The following is a 14113-nucleotide window of genomic DNA, read 5'->3' as shown; positions in this document are numbered from 1 at the left end:
CACAATACTGACAATAATGATGGCGGAGACACGGAACTATCTTTGGCTGATATACAATATCTAATTAAGTTTCTAATTCTTCCCCTAGTGGAGTGCCTGAAAAGGATAGGCTGTCAGTTAGATTCCCTCTATGACCTTACTAAGGCAAATCTGCTGACCTTAAGAAACTGTTTACAACAAGGGGTGGTGAGGGACAGAGTCTCTGAATTAAACAGAATACTCTCACCCAGTCAAGAGATCAGGGCTAGATCCAACACCGTTTTTTAGCTCACTGCACCATCCCAGTTTCAGAACCTGGCTGTATGCAAATTAGTCTGTTCCTGTCCCAGTGCATGATGGGAACAGGGCAAACCAAACTACAAAAGCCAATTCTTACACTGGGAAGGAAACAAGCTACCGGGGACCGGTTTCTGGCATTTCAGCCGTCTTCGGCCCGGCTTGCTTGAATCCTGATGGTGCAATGAGCAAGGGACTCACATCTGAGTATACCCTTCCACGCTTAGGGTGGACAAAAATATTTACAACAAGGGGTGGTGAGGGACAGAGTCTCTGAATTAAACAGAATACTCTCACCCAATCAAGAGATCAGGGCTAGATCCAACACCGTTTTTTAGCTCACTGCACCAACCCAGTTTCAGAACCTGGCTATATGCAAATTAGTCTGTTCCTGTCCCAGTGCATGATGGGAACAGGGCAAACCAAACTACAAAAGCCAATTCTTAAACTGGGAAGGAAACAAGCTACCGGGGACCGGTTTCTGGCATTTCAGCCGTCTTCGGCCCGGCTTGCTTGAATCCTGATGGTGCAATGAGCAAGGGACTCACATCTGAGTATACCCTTCCACGCTTAGGGTGGACAAAAATATTTACAACAAGGGGTGGTGAGGGACAGAGTCTCTGAATTAAACAGAATACTCTCACCCAGTCAAGAGATCAGGGCTAGATCCAACACCGTTTTTTAGCTCACTGCACCATCCCAGTTTCAGAACCTGGCTGTATGCAAATTAGTCTGTTCCTGTCCCAGTGCATGATGGGAACAGGGCAAACCAAACTACAAAAGCCAATTCTTACACTGGGAAGGAAACAAGCTACCGGGGACCGGTTTCTGGCATTTCAGCCGTCTTCGGCCCGGCTTGCTTGAATCCTGATGGTGCAATGAGCAAGGGACTCACATCTGAGTATACCCTTCCACGCTTAGGGTGGACAAAAATATTTACAACAAGGGGTGGTGAGGGACAGAGTCTCTGAATTAAACAGAATACTCTCACCCAGTCAAGAGATCAGGGCTAGATCCAACACCGTTTTTTAGCTCACTGCACCATCCCAGTTTCAGAACCTGGCTGTATGCAAATTAGTCTGTTCCTGTCCCAGTGCATGATGGGAACAGGGCAAACCAAACTACAAAAGCCAATTCTTACACTGGGAAGGAAACAAGCTACCGGGGACCGGTTTCTGGCATTTCAGCCGTCTTCGGCCCGGCTTGCTTGAATCCTGATGGTGCAATGAGCAAGGGACTCACAGTAGTTTAGTCTGCCCTGTTCCCATGATGCACTGGGCCAGGGACAGACTGATTTGCATATAGCCAGGTTCTGAGCTGGGATGGGGCAGTGAGATAAATAACGGTGATGGATCAAGCCCTGATCTTTGGACTGGGTAAGAGTGGTCTGTTTAACTCAGACACTCTGTTCATCACCACCCCCTTTTCTAGACCTTAAGAAACTGACAGCTGGAAAACATTTTCCCTCGGTCATAGACAATACAAAAGTATCTGCGGGGAAAAGTCCCAAAACTGTGTCTAAACCAAAACCAAATGAGACGGTTAAAAATAAAGATCATGCCCCTGCTAAGAAAAATGAGATCACCAATACTACCCAACAAGGGAAAAAATCTATCAAGGGTAGTGTAGCTGTTACGAATAGTTCCACTAAAGATCTGAAGATCAATGATCAGGCAAAAGTGGCACAAACCACTGTGCGGAGGCACAAACATAGAGTTGAACTTCCCCACGAATCCCATCCATTCGTGATTGTTTTGGCTGGGCTTCCAGAGTGGCAACATGATAGAGCGGAAACTTTTTATGAACTCAAAAATAAAGTAATGTTTTGGTTATCGAAAAATCGGCCCCTTAGACCAGATCTAGATGGAAAGATCATTAGTGTCAGGAGAGGTAGTTGGATAGGTCCCAACCATAAGAATATAGACGAAGACTGCATTATAGTAAACTTTAGAAACCCTCAAGTAGTGCAGTTTATTAGCAGCTTCCCGAATCAGAACATTGAAGGAGGGATAGTTTCCTTGGAGCTTGGTTATTTTTATCCTCAATTGCCAAAAATGGGGGGCCCTTTTCTTCAACATCAGGGAAGGAATTGGTCAAATAGTGAGTATCGGGCCGGGGGTTATCCACAACATACTCCCTTTCATATCCTACCATTGGGAAACTTTTATATTGTCCCAACGTTTAATCGTTTTGAAGCGATGTCAGATCTAGGGTGGGTTGACTGACAAAAGGGTAACAATCTATCAGGAACGGGATGCGAAAACATTAATTTAGAATATTGCATGACTAACCAGGAAAGCATGAATTTGGAAACTAGGTCTGGGGAGTCTGCATTGATTAATGGGGTCACAGGGAATGAGGATCCAATTCTGACCAGTACTAATAATCAGTTAAATAAGCAAGATATCCCCATCCAGAAATTCAATCTTAAAATGTATGTCATGGAACATTGCGGGCTTAAGAAACAAAGCAGATGACCTAATCTGGAGAGAATCCCTTATGACCTTTGATATAATCGGGTTACAAGAAACTTGGGATACTATGAATACCTTAACTATAGATGGCTACTCCTCCTATTACCTCCCTGCTATTTCATCTGCCATGGGAAGAGCAAAGGGGGGTTTAGTCACCTTCATTTTGGCATCTATCCTGGGGATTCATACGCAAATAGAAACAGGTTCTCCCTACCGTCTAGCAGTTCGCATTGTTTGTAACAGGGAATGCAATATCTTAATTGTCAATTTCTATAACTCTTATGATAGAGTAACCCCCAATGAACATTTGTCAATTCTGGAACTCTTTCTATCTAGGCAAACTGAGGTCTTAAATAACCACTGTTTTGTAATCATATTAGGAGATTTTAATATTCATGGGTGTCCAGATAAGTGCCTCTTATTTTATAAATTAGGCCCTATAAATCAAGGAGAGATACATTTCGAACATACTGCACAGGGAGCGTCTCTTGAGAATATCTTGGCGAGTAATGGGTTGATGCTACCACAAAGGGAGAAAGTGGAGATTCCAACCTTTGAGAACAATAGTAGATGCTCAAACATTGAGTACATTTTTATAAGTCTTACTCTGGGGAATTGTATTTGTGAATACTCTGTATCCAGGACACATTTTAGTGACCATAACCCAGTGACCCTGATTATCATGAACCTGTTTAAAATATCTGATAATCAAAATAAAAGGGTGGATAAGCATGATATCCGACCGACAGATCAGGGACGTAGAATCCAATGGGAAAGGGTTGTCCAGCAGGACTTGATAGATAATCTTTTTAAAAACAGAGGGATGGATATGGAAAAATGTATGGACTACGAAGTGGGGGATAAAGAGGTCCTTGATGCCTTCTTAAAAATCTGTACCCAAATAGCATCGGACCTCAAGTTATCAGGCAGGGTGAAGGAGCACGGAGGTGTTGGTTGGTTTGACCATAATTGCACAGTTGCTAATCAAAAGCTTAGGACTGCCCTGAAAAGCAACCCAATAGACAGGTCACTTGTAGCTTCCTTAAGGCGAGCATATAAAAGAGTAGTGGAATCCAGGAAGCGCAAAATCAGAGAGGTCGCCTGGGATGAGTTAACCTCAATAAACATCTTAAAAAATAGCGCCAAATTTTGGCAAATCATTAACAAGCCATATTTTAACGACCCCTGTAATAATCCGCTTGATTGTGGCATCCAAGAACAACAATGGTTTACCCATTTTAAAACCGTGTATGAAGGGGGGTTGCAGGCTGTGAGGTCGAGTGCACCCCTGTCCCACACACATATATTCTGTCGGTCACAGAAACAGAGGTAGCTGAAGCCATCGGGAAAATGACCAGCAATAAAGCCCCGGGCCCCAATGGCGTTCCGGCTGACCTCTTTTAGTCAGACATCAAGACATGGTCATATATCTTAGTAAATGTTTTTAATCGTATTAGTAAGGATGGTATCCCTCCTACATGGTGGAATCAGTCATTGTTCCCATCTTTAAAAAAGGAAATAGGGGAGAACAGGTTAACTATCGACCGATCTCCCTAAATCACTCCACGGTAAAAGTCCTTGGCCGTGTTATTCTGAGTAGAATAACAGAGAAATTGGAAGATACAAACACCCTTTCACCCCTTCAATTTGGATTTAGAAAATGGAGGGGTACTATAGATCAAAGTCTTAACCTCCAATTAATAATCGGAAAATATACTATTGCTAAAAACGGTATTCTATACCTAGCTTTTATGGACCTGTCCTCGGCCTTTGACCGTGTGAACAGATCCAAATTGTGGGGTCTGTTATTGAAGCTTGGTATAGATGAAAATATTGTGTACTTCCTAGCTGACCTTCACAGGGATCTCACGGCCACAGTTAGGTATGATTATGAAGGCAACTGTACTGGAAAGATTAGGATTGTGAACGGGGTCAGGCAACGCTGTATTTTAGCCCCCTTGCTTTTTACTTTATATATTAATGATTTGGGGACAGTTTTGGGGGCAACTAGCAAGGATATACCAAGGGCGGGTAAATTTATGAAACCCGCCCTGCTTTATGCAGATGACGCTGCTCTCTTAGCACGTACAACAGTAGGCCTCCAAAGCCTTTTAAATTCATTTTATAATTTAATGAATGCACTAGACCTTAGTGTCAATTATTCTAAGTCTCATGTAATGGCGGTTGGGAGTAAAGGTAAAAAAAGGAAAACTCTGTATTGTGAGGGCAATAGGTTATCCAGAGTTACAAATTTTCCATACTTGGGGGTCATCTTCGATGATAGTTCCACTTGGTCGCCCCAAATGGCCGCTAAACGAAATGTTTTCGTACGATCAATTGCGGCCGTTTTAGATTTTTCACGTAAATTAGGGGTGAAACCAGTGGAAGCTGTCTTGAAAGTTTACGATGCAAAATGTGTCTCCATAGCCATGTATGGAGCAGATCTATGGAGATTTAAAAATGTAAAACAATTGCAGTTCGCTGAGGATAAGTTTTTGAAAAATATCCTATCAGTGCCCCAATCAACCCCTGGTTATATTGTCCATCAGGAACTTGGGGTTTTGTAATTGGAAGACCGTATAACTGTGGCACCTCTTTTAAAATGGATAACAACATGGATAAATCCGGAACTGGTTTTAAATCATGAAATTTTGAATGACTGTTTGACTCTGGACCACACTTTATCCATTCCATGGTTGAGATATGTTAAAGCATTAGCTGACTCATTAGGTCGCCCAGAACTGTTCACACAGCCCCAAAACCTGGTCAAGGGAGATGTAAAATGGACCAAAATACTTTTATGATGAACAAGAGTTTTGTAAGGGAGGAAATGGAACTGAGTAAAGTGACCGTGAGGGCTCATCAGCTCTTAATCAATTCTAACGATACGAAATTATATTTGAAAATAGTCAATAACTCTAATCACCGTTTTCTCCTAACCAGGTTAAGGTTGAACAAAATTCATCTGCTCCTTACTACACGACCAAGCTGGACAAAAACAAAAGATCTAGACATTTGTCCGTGTGATGGCTTCTCTATAATGGACACTGCACATTTTATTTTTTTTGTAAATACTTTGTGGAGCTACGGAAAAAGTTCATTATACCATTGATCAAATACAAAGGGTTTAAGCAAGTTAAACCAGCCCTTATGTACCTCCAGTTACTGTCTAACACTTGGGAAATTTTTAACGTGGCATGCTTTTTAACCATAGCTATGAGACTTGGGAAAAAATGAATTGGCCTAGTTTTAAATAGCACATTTTTTAGGGTTTTTTAACAAATTATATTTATTATGTTCAGGTTTGATTTTATTAATGTAATATGATCTTGATTTCTGATGTGTGTATACTTTTATGGTTTTTGATATGAACCGAATAAAGTACTTTTGACTGACTGACAGGCTTACGTTTTTTTTCTATCCTTGCAGCATGTGTGGCACGTCACTTCTCTCTGCCTCCCTTCCCCTCATCTTTACTTTGATTCGACAGTGTTAGAGTGTTACGTCACTAATCTCTGCTCCCTCACCCGTCTGAACTGCACAGTAGGGAAACTGCAACTACCTCACATTAATCTGTGGCACGTCAATCTTTTTTACCCTTCATACCTTTGGAAAGGCAATTCTGCAATCATTTTGGCAGGCAACGTGAACTGCCAAGGTCAGCCATTACGTCTTTGGTATGATTTTTGTATTCACTCTTCAAAGCTTTGCCCCTCTACTTTTTATTGATTTTAAATCATAAAACCAGATTAAAAATCAGCACAGTGTGGCTTTTGCTGTTCTCGTTGCTTTGGCTGATTAGAAATCTGAGGCCTTTTCTCCTTTCAACATATTTCACGACTTCCTGAACACTGCCGAATCAAAGTGAAGATGAGGGGTAGGGAGGCAGAGAGAAGTGACGTGCCACACATGCTGCCAGGATACAAACAATACAGAAGCCTGACTTCTTCTTCGTTGTTGCAAAAAGTCGTGGTTCAGGTAAGTTGTTGTTCACACTTCGTTGTTTAGGATGTTTCCCCAGACAGGCACATGACGGCACAATTACTAGTATCGAGGAGCCCTTGTTCCTGATGAGCCGGCGCTGACTACATATGCAGTCTGGGGTCTACTCATGGCACCTCCGTGCCGACAGGCCGTGAGAAAAGGACCCACAGGTGGGGCCACTAGGTACAGCACCTACCCTCCTTGCTCCTGGGGTACCCATCCTGGCATGCAGCAGTGTGCGGGTTGCCAGAGTGGTTTCGGGCACAGACAAATCGTGGAGTGGCCACGGAGCTAGACTTTACAACCAGGCAAAGAGGAGGGAAAAAGATGGAGCAGAGCAAAATGGAATGCTGTGTCATCCCACCACCCGTACATACTGAGAATGGGGCCAAGCTGAACTTGCAACAGTCAGGGTAAGTGGCCCAAGAGCCATTACTGAGAGATATCATGGCTGCCATACAGAGTATAAAAGTTACTTTGGAGTCTAAACTAGATTCAGTGGTAGCTGAAATGACCTTGATGAGAGGGGAAACTTAATAAAGAAAAAGAAAGGCTCTATGACACACAGACAATGGTTGCAGATATCAGCAAGACCACAACCCTGCTACAGCAATGGGTAGTCTCTCTACTCAAAGATATTGTCACCATCCAGGCCTCCTTGGAGGACATGGAGGATAGATGCAGACACACTAATCTGTGCCTGTTGGGAATACCGGAAAAAGAGATGAGCCCTGCACTGATCTCTTCGTGGAAACCTTCATGACCAATGCCCTTCTACTGAGAGGCCTCTCAAAATTCTTCTCGGTCGAGAGAGCATACAAGGTTGCTGCGACTCCCCCTAGACCGGGCATGCCCCATACCATTGTGGCCCACATTTTCAACCATAGGGACAAGGAAATAATCCTGCAAGTGAAAAGACGTACTCCAGGCCTGAAATTTGAAGGAACAACAATTGCCCTGTATCCTGATTTCACCTACAAGGTCCAACAATTATGGAGAAGCTTCACAAAAGTGAAACAAGAACAATGGAGGTGCAAAATTAAATACATGATGCTTTTCCCTGCCAGAATCTGGTAATAGCGAATGGAAAACATGGTTCTTTGACTGTCCGAACTAGCAACTGACCGGTTAGAGGGCTGGCGCACAGTGGGAGATGGAAAGCGACACCGGATAACATGTTCGAAGCGCACGGATGGGGGGCATGGACATATCGCTGATCGTCCACCACGAGACAACACCGACAAAAGCATGAAGATGGGGAGGTGCACTGTTCCAGACTAGTCAGATCCCTGAATCAGGTTAGAACTAACAATGCACCTCCACTATTTTCATGCTCTGAGGCATAGCCGCAATAAGTAATCATGAAGGTCTACTAGTTGCAAGGATGGATATTAGTGTTCACATTCCATGGGAGACACTGAAGTGCATATCTAGGAGCGAATAAGCTGACATTACAAAAACAAAGGACACTCTCTGCCAGCTCTAATTCCTGGAAAAGAATAATTTCGTCTCAACATCCGACCCTCCGAGATGGCAGAGCGGTGAGGGATTGTCCTGGTTGCTGTCCCCCCACCCCAGTTGCTAATTAACTAGCAAGTTGTTTTCTTTTAGGGACGACAGGTGCATTGCCAGTTAGGGATGTGTTGGCAGTTCAGTTTCCATCGGGCAGGGTAGCAGGGATTAGTTGAGAAATTTGATACAAGCAGCAGGAGAAAAAGGCTTGATGCAATACTTTGGGATATCTTCTACTTCGTGGTGGCCGTCACCTTTTTGCTCACTTCACGAAATGCCACTCCCACTTAACACCAGATCCTACTTTTAGATCCTATCCTGGAACGTGAACGGTCTTGGAAATAAGATCAAATAAAGTATGGTTCATCAATTCATCCGTAAACATGCCAACAATATTGTATTACTGCAAGAAGCCTACTTATTAGGCAATACCTGTAGGGCAATGACTAGGGGAGGCTACACAATGGTGGCACATTCAAGATATATGACCGACTCTCGATGGGTGGGTATTCTGCTGAAAAATTCCACCCCTTTCATTATGCATAAGTCCTGGGTGGATCCACAGGGAAACTACATGGCCAAACAGACGCATACTCCCGGGGTTGAGCGAGGTATTACTCCAGAGGGGGTCTTACTCCTTGGCGGAGACTTAAATGCATTGCTTTCACCTGATTTAGATAGATACTCCCAAACCCACCAGACCTACTGGACCCCACGCTGTCCTATTTTGTCACTGCCCTAGACCTTGCTGACATCTGACACACACGAAACCAGGCAGACTGCCAGTACACCTTCCTGTCTTGAGTTCACCACAGCCTCTCTAGGCTAGACAACATTTTCACTCAAGTTGCCCACCTGGCCAAGGTGGCCGAGGTATGGCACCTAGCCAGGGGAATCTCAGACCACTCCCTGTTGTGGTTGGAACTATGGCGATGCACCAATACAACACTCGGTCTACGGCCCATCAATGCCTGGTATCTCCGGGATGCCAAGTACACTGAGAAATTAGACCAGGCCACAACAACCTATTTAGAGGGTTTGGTTGCCTGCTATCTAACACTTTGGGAAGCCTACAGCTGATCATACGAGGTATGGCATATTAACTAATAGTGGATAGACAATGGGAGAGGGAAAAATCACTTTTTGCAAAAGAGAATGAAATTAAGGCAGCAGAAGAGAAGGGAGTTAACAATTAAAATGAAAACCACATGCATGCCATCCACCTAAAATAAAAAGAGTATAAAGACTTAATGGAGAATAAGGTGAAAAGCTCATACACAATGTCCCAATGACGCAGATAAGAGGTAGGCAACAAAGCGGGGAAACTACTCGCATGGTTTGAGAAGAGGGATCGTGCCAAATTAAGGGTACCCCAAGTCATCACTGAGTTAGGCGAAATGGTCTCTGACCCCAAGGGCATAGCGGAGGCATTTGCACACTACTATGCACAGCTTTATTCCCCCATAACACAATGGTCACCCACATATGTCCACGATTTTCTGAGATTTATCAAATTCCCGACCCTTTCAGAGGAACATTGCACCTTTTCAGAGGCAGATATTGAATCGTATGAAGTAGAACAGGCGATACAAGCATTGAACTCTGGCAAGGCAATGGGGCCCAATGGCCTTCCCATTGAAATTTATTAACGCTTTGCATCATATTAGCTCACCAATTACTCCACATGTGGAAGGAAGCAAGTGACGAACATGTGCTTCCCATAGACCAGTGTTTGGTGATGACAGTCGTCATCCATAAGGCTGGGAAACTAACAGTGAGATGCAACTCCTATTGTTCAATCTCACTTCTCAATGGTGAAATGAAAGTCCTAGCCTAGCTCCTCATATATATTGAACATTTATATTTATATGTGGATGATATCCTTTTTTATGTATCCAGCCCTCCCCAACGATCACCGCCTCACACATATTCTGCCCATTTTTGGCCAATACACCAGATAAACTGTAAAGTGGGACAAATCGCTCATGCACAGAATAACGGGTCCTATGTCCACGCTGCCCAGAAATGTTGACCTCCCTCTACCAACTGAGCATTTCAAATACCTAGTTAATCACGTTCCCATAGATCCCACCTTATTCTACTGTCTAAACTTAGCCCCCCTCCTTTAACATTTTGTGGCAGAAGTACAACATTGGAAGACTTTGCTGCTCTAATTAGTGGGGCTAGTAGCAATGTTTAAAATGATGACACTGCCCTGGATGCACAACATTTTACAAAACACCCCTCATAGTGTGCCTGACAAATTGTTTCGGACCACTGACTCCCTTCTCCGCTTGTTGTTATGGAACGCAGGCCCACCACGGATTACCCTTTCCAAACTGATGAGTGGAGTATACGACAGAGGCATCGGCCTCCCAGACATAAAGAAGTACTACTGGGCATCACATCTAGCGATAGCAGACGATTGAGTGTTTTCTCCCTGGAACGACCAGACCTTTATGCTAGAAAAGCTTTCCATGGGGCCTGAAGTTTATCAGGCCATAATTTAAAGCTCACTTAAGGCCAAAAATGTATTTCCCCAAATGCACACAATAGCTCAAATATGGAGGATGGCTACTTCCTTTTTTGGCTGGTGGGGGAAGCTCACTGACATGACCCCATTATGAAATAGTGAAGCATTCTCTGAGGTGCGTGACCTCCAGGCTTTCAAAGCGTGGAACCTAATAGGGATATCCTCATTGGGGGATGTCTGGAAGGCGGGAGACATGCTTACTTGGGAGGAGCTACAGATCCAGTCTAAACTGGTCGCCACTGAAGCAAATAGATATCTCCAGCTCCGACATGCCCTTGGGACACATATCTCCGGGGGACCCCCTTTGAGGACTCCTCCCCTATAAGATTGAATCCTAACTGAACCATTAAATAAAAAGACAGTCTCCCTGATCTATAAAAAGCTGCAGAATAACTCTCACTGCACTGAGGTCCAAATGGGAGGGAGATATTGGAGACTGTGATGACAGAGAAGGATAGGAGACATTAGGGACCTTCTGCAAATTAGCTATACATGCAGAGTTCCGACTGATTTTTCTGCATGTACTGCATCACTCTTAATGCTCATGAACAACACTCTGACTCAGGCGATGCACCCAAACAGACCTTTGTCTTAGGGGTTGTGGGAGTGAGGGAACTTTCTTCTACAAGATATGGGTGTGCCTAGCAATCCAAGCCTTTTGTACCGAACTACAGAGATCCATTGGGTAAGTTACTACAGAACCACCCCAAAAACAGCAAATAAATGCACTCTACATATCTGGGAAAAGGAGACGCCCTCAAAATACGCTGAGATCTGGCTATCATTAGGCCTTAAAGTAGCAAAGCAGAATATTGCACAACTATGGGGAGTGGCTGCGTCTCCAGTGGTGAGGAAGTCGGAGAGGGATTTAGACTGATGTATCATAAATGAGAAGCCGAGATACCAAAGGAAGGGCTGCCCACGCAAATCGGAGAAGATCTAGGCGGGATGGTGTTCCTATAGAGGTTTACATACAGGACCCACCCCAATACGAGAAGATCGAGAATAAGATACACTCATAACCTAGAAGCAATGATGTGACAACTTTGTACCAAATATTTCTCACTTAGATTATTTTCCCCTTATGTGATTTCTAAAAGGTCTTTCTTCCCATTATGAGATATGTATCACTGCCTTGAGATCACTGTATGCTGCTGAATGCTATGTTTACATATGTTCATTCCTCTACTTAAAACTCAATAAAAAGATGTTTTTTTTAACTTTTATCTTTCCACTTCCTTTTTGTGCCAGTCTGTGAAGCTAATTCAGAAACAATGAGTTTTTAGCGCCAAGGTAATTTGCTTTGGATGCATTAGTCTTTTATAAATGACCTAAGTGAATCTAAACATTCCTGATGGACAATAAACTTGTGTTTGTGAAATGTTTGATTTTTCTCTAGGCTATTCAATATTTTTAAAAAGATATGTATTAACAGAACTAATGTATTTTGATCCATCCACCCCTACCCAAAGGACACTACAGCAGCTTGTATTTGTCATGATGTTATACGTTTTTCGTTACACAATTATAAAAAAATATAGTATTGCAACACTGAAAAATAAATACTGCGTCTTAACGACAAAGGGAAGTACTATTGGAGACAAGTGCTGTTTCAAAAATGTTGTAATGGAAAACATCCAAACTTGTGTGAAAGTTCAGTTCAGTTAATGCAAGTTCTTTCTTCCTACATCCTCCTAGTTCAAGGAAGCTGTAGCTGTTATGTCAAGATGTCTCTTTTTCTAAAATGTTTCCAGTACTGATAAGAACCGTCAATTGAAGTGTAGAAGACCAAGTATTGCATGCAGTATTGATTAGAGAGCAGAGTGGTGAAATATGTCAGAGGGTGATACTGTTTTCAGACGATGCATCAGGAAGATGCCACATACAGTGACCACCTTCTATTTAAACTATTACTAGTGCACAGTCAATACCAGTGATCTTTCATTCCTGATGAGCAAACACAAAATTCAGTATTCAAGACATTTGATACTTACATGGCATAATATTCACTCAATAGCCTAAACGATAACAGACATGATCTATTGGTCAGAATATTAATTCCATGTCACTGTCTTTCCACTTCAAATGTTTCATCAGTATACCTGCTGACAGCTCAAGTGTGGTTAAATATAATGGGGCAACCCAGTATACCCCAGAACCTGGGCACCTATAATAATTACAACAATGTGTTCTGTCGGGTCAAACAATTGCTTAGTGTTAAGCATAAGAATCGTGATTAATCACTTAAAAATTGTAAAATCACTGGATCAGTCAGGACATACCAGACAAGAGAACATAGTTAGTATGTTAGAATTTATATATCCATTAATTGTTGAATGTAATAAATGGCTGTTGTACAATTACATCACAGGACAAAAATCGGAATGGAATAATACAACAAATAATGTGGTGGTGTAACATATATATTTCCAACAAATAACTAATACACAAACCAGGACAACAACAAAAAAGGGATTTGTACAAGCGGTCCAATTATTACATATATAGTTCAATCTACATCCTATGTTATTCTTAACAATGACTGCAAGGGTGTAGTGACACAGGATGGGATGTTGCTAAGCATCAACTTTTCGACCCAGGATGTATATGTCAATTTGGAAACATCAAGGGGGTCTTCCTTGTAACATGTGAGCATATTTCCACCTTTTTAGTGATATGTAAGCAACTGTTTCGTTTTGTTTATTCTGTTCTATTCATAATTAAGTTGTAGGAGGGCTGATCCCACGAGACCTAACTCTTTAAGAGTAAATGCCAGAAATTCCATCTATTCTCTAATGGTACTTTATTGATTCCAGTTTTAGAATTCAGGTACTTGGACACGGTAATCTTATCATTCAAATCCATGACATGAATAAATGATGCTTGTTCCCTATGATTTCTTCGGAACCATGAAGAGTCTACATTAATTGCATATTTGGCTCCAGTGAGGCGTCTTAATTGGCTGCCCAAATAGGTGCTATTTAAATCTCCACCAATCGACACACCAAACTTACCTGTAACAAGTTTTCTACCCACAAAGTCGATTACCTGGATATTTAATAGTCCTGAGGAAGACCGCCATGATGTTTCCCAATTGATACATACAACCTGGGTCATCCTCATACAACTTAATTATTAATAGAACAGAATAAACAAAACTAAACAGTTGCTCACTTATTACAAAAAAGTTGCTCATTTATTACAAAAAAGGGGGAAATATGCTCACTTGTTACAAGGAAATCCCCACATGATGTTTCCCAATTAATGCATATATTCTGGGTCAAAATGTCAATGCTTAGCAACATCACGTCCTGATTCAGTACACCCATGCAAT

This window comes from Lissotriton vulgaris, chromosome 1_1, assembly GCF_964263255.1.
Source record: "Lissotriton vulgaris chromosome 1_1, aLisVul1.2, whole genome shotgun sequence".
In the NCBI taxonomy this organism is placed as follows: domain Eukaryota; kingdom Metazoa; phylum Chordata; class Amphibia; order Caudata; family Salamandridae; genus Lissotriton; species Lissotriton vulgaris.
Note: the sequence above shows the minus strand (reverse complement) of the source record.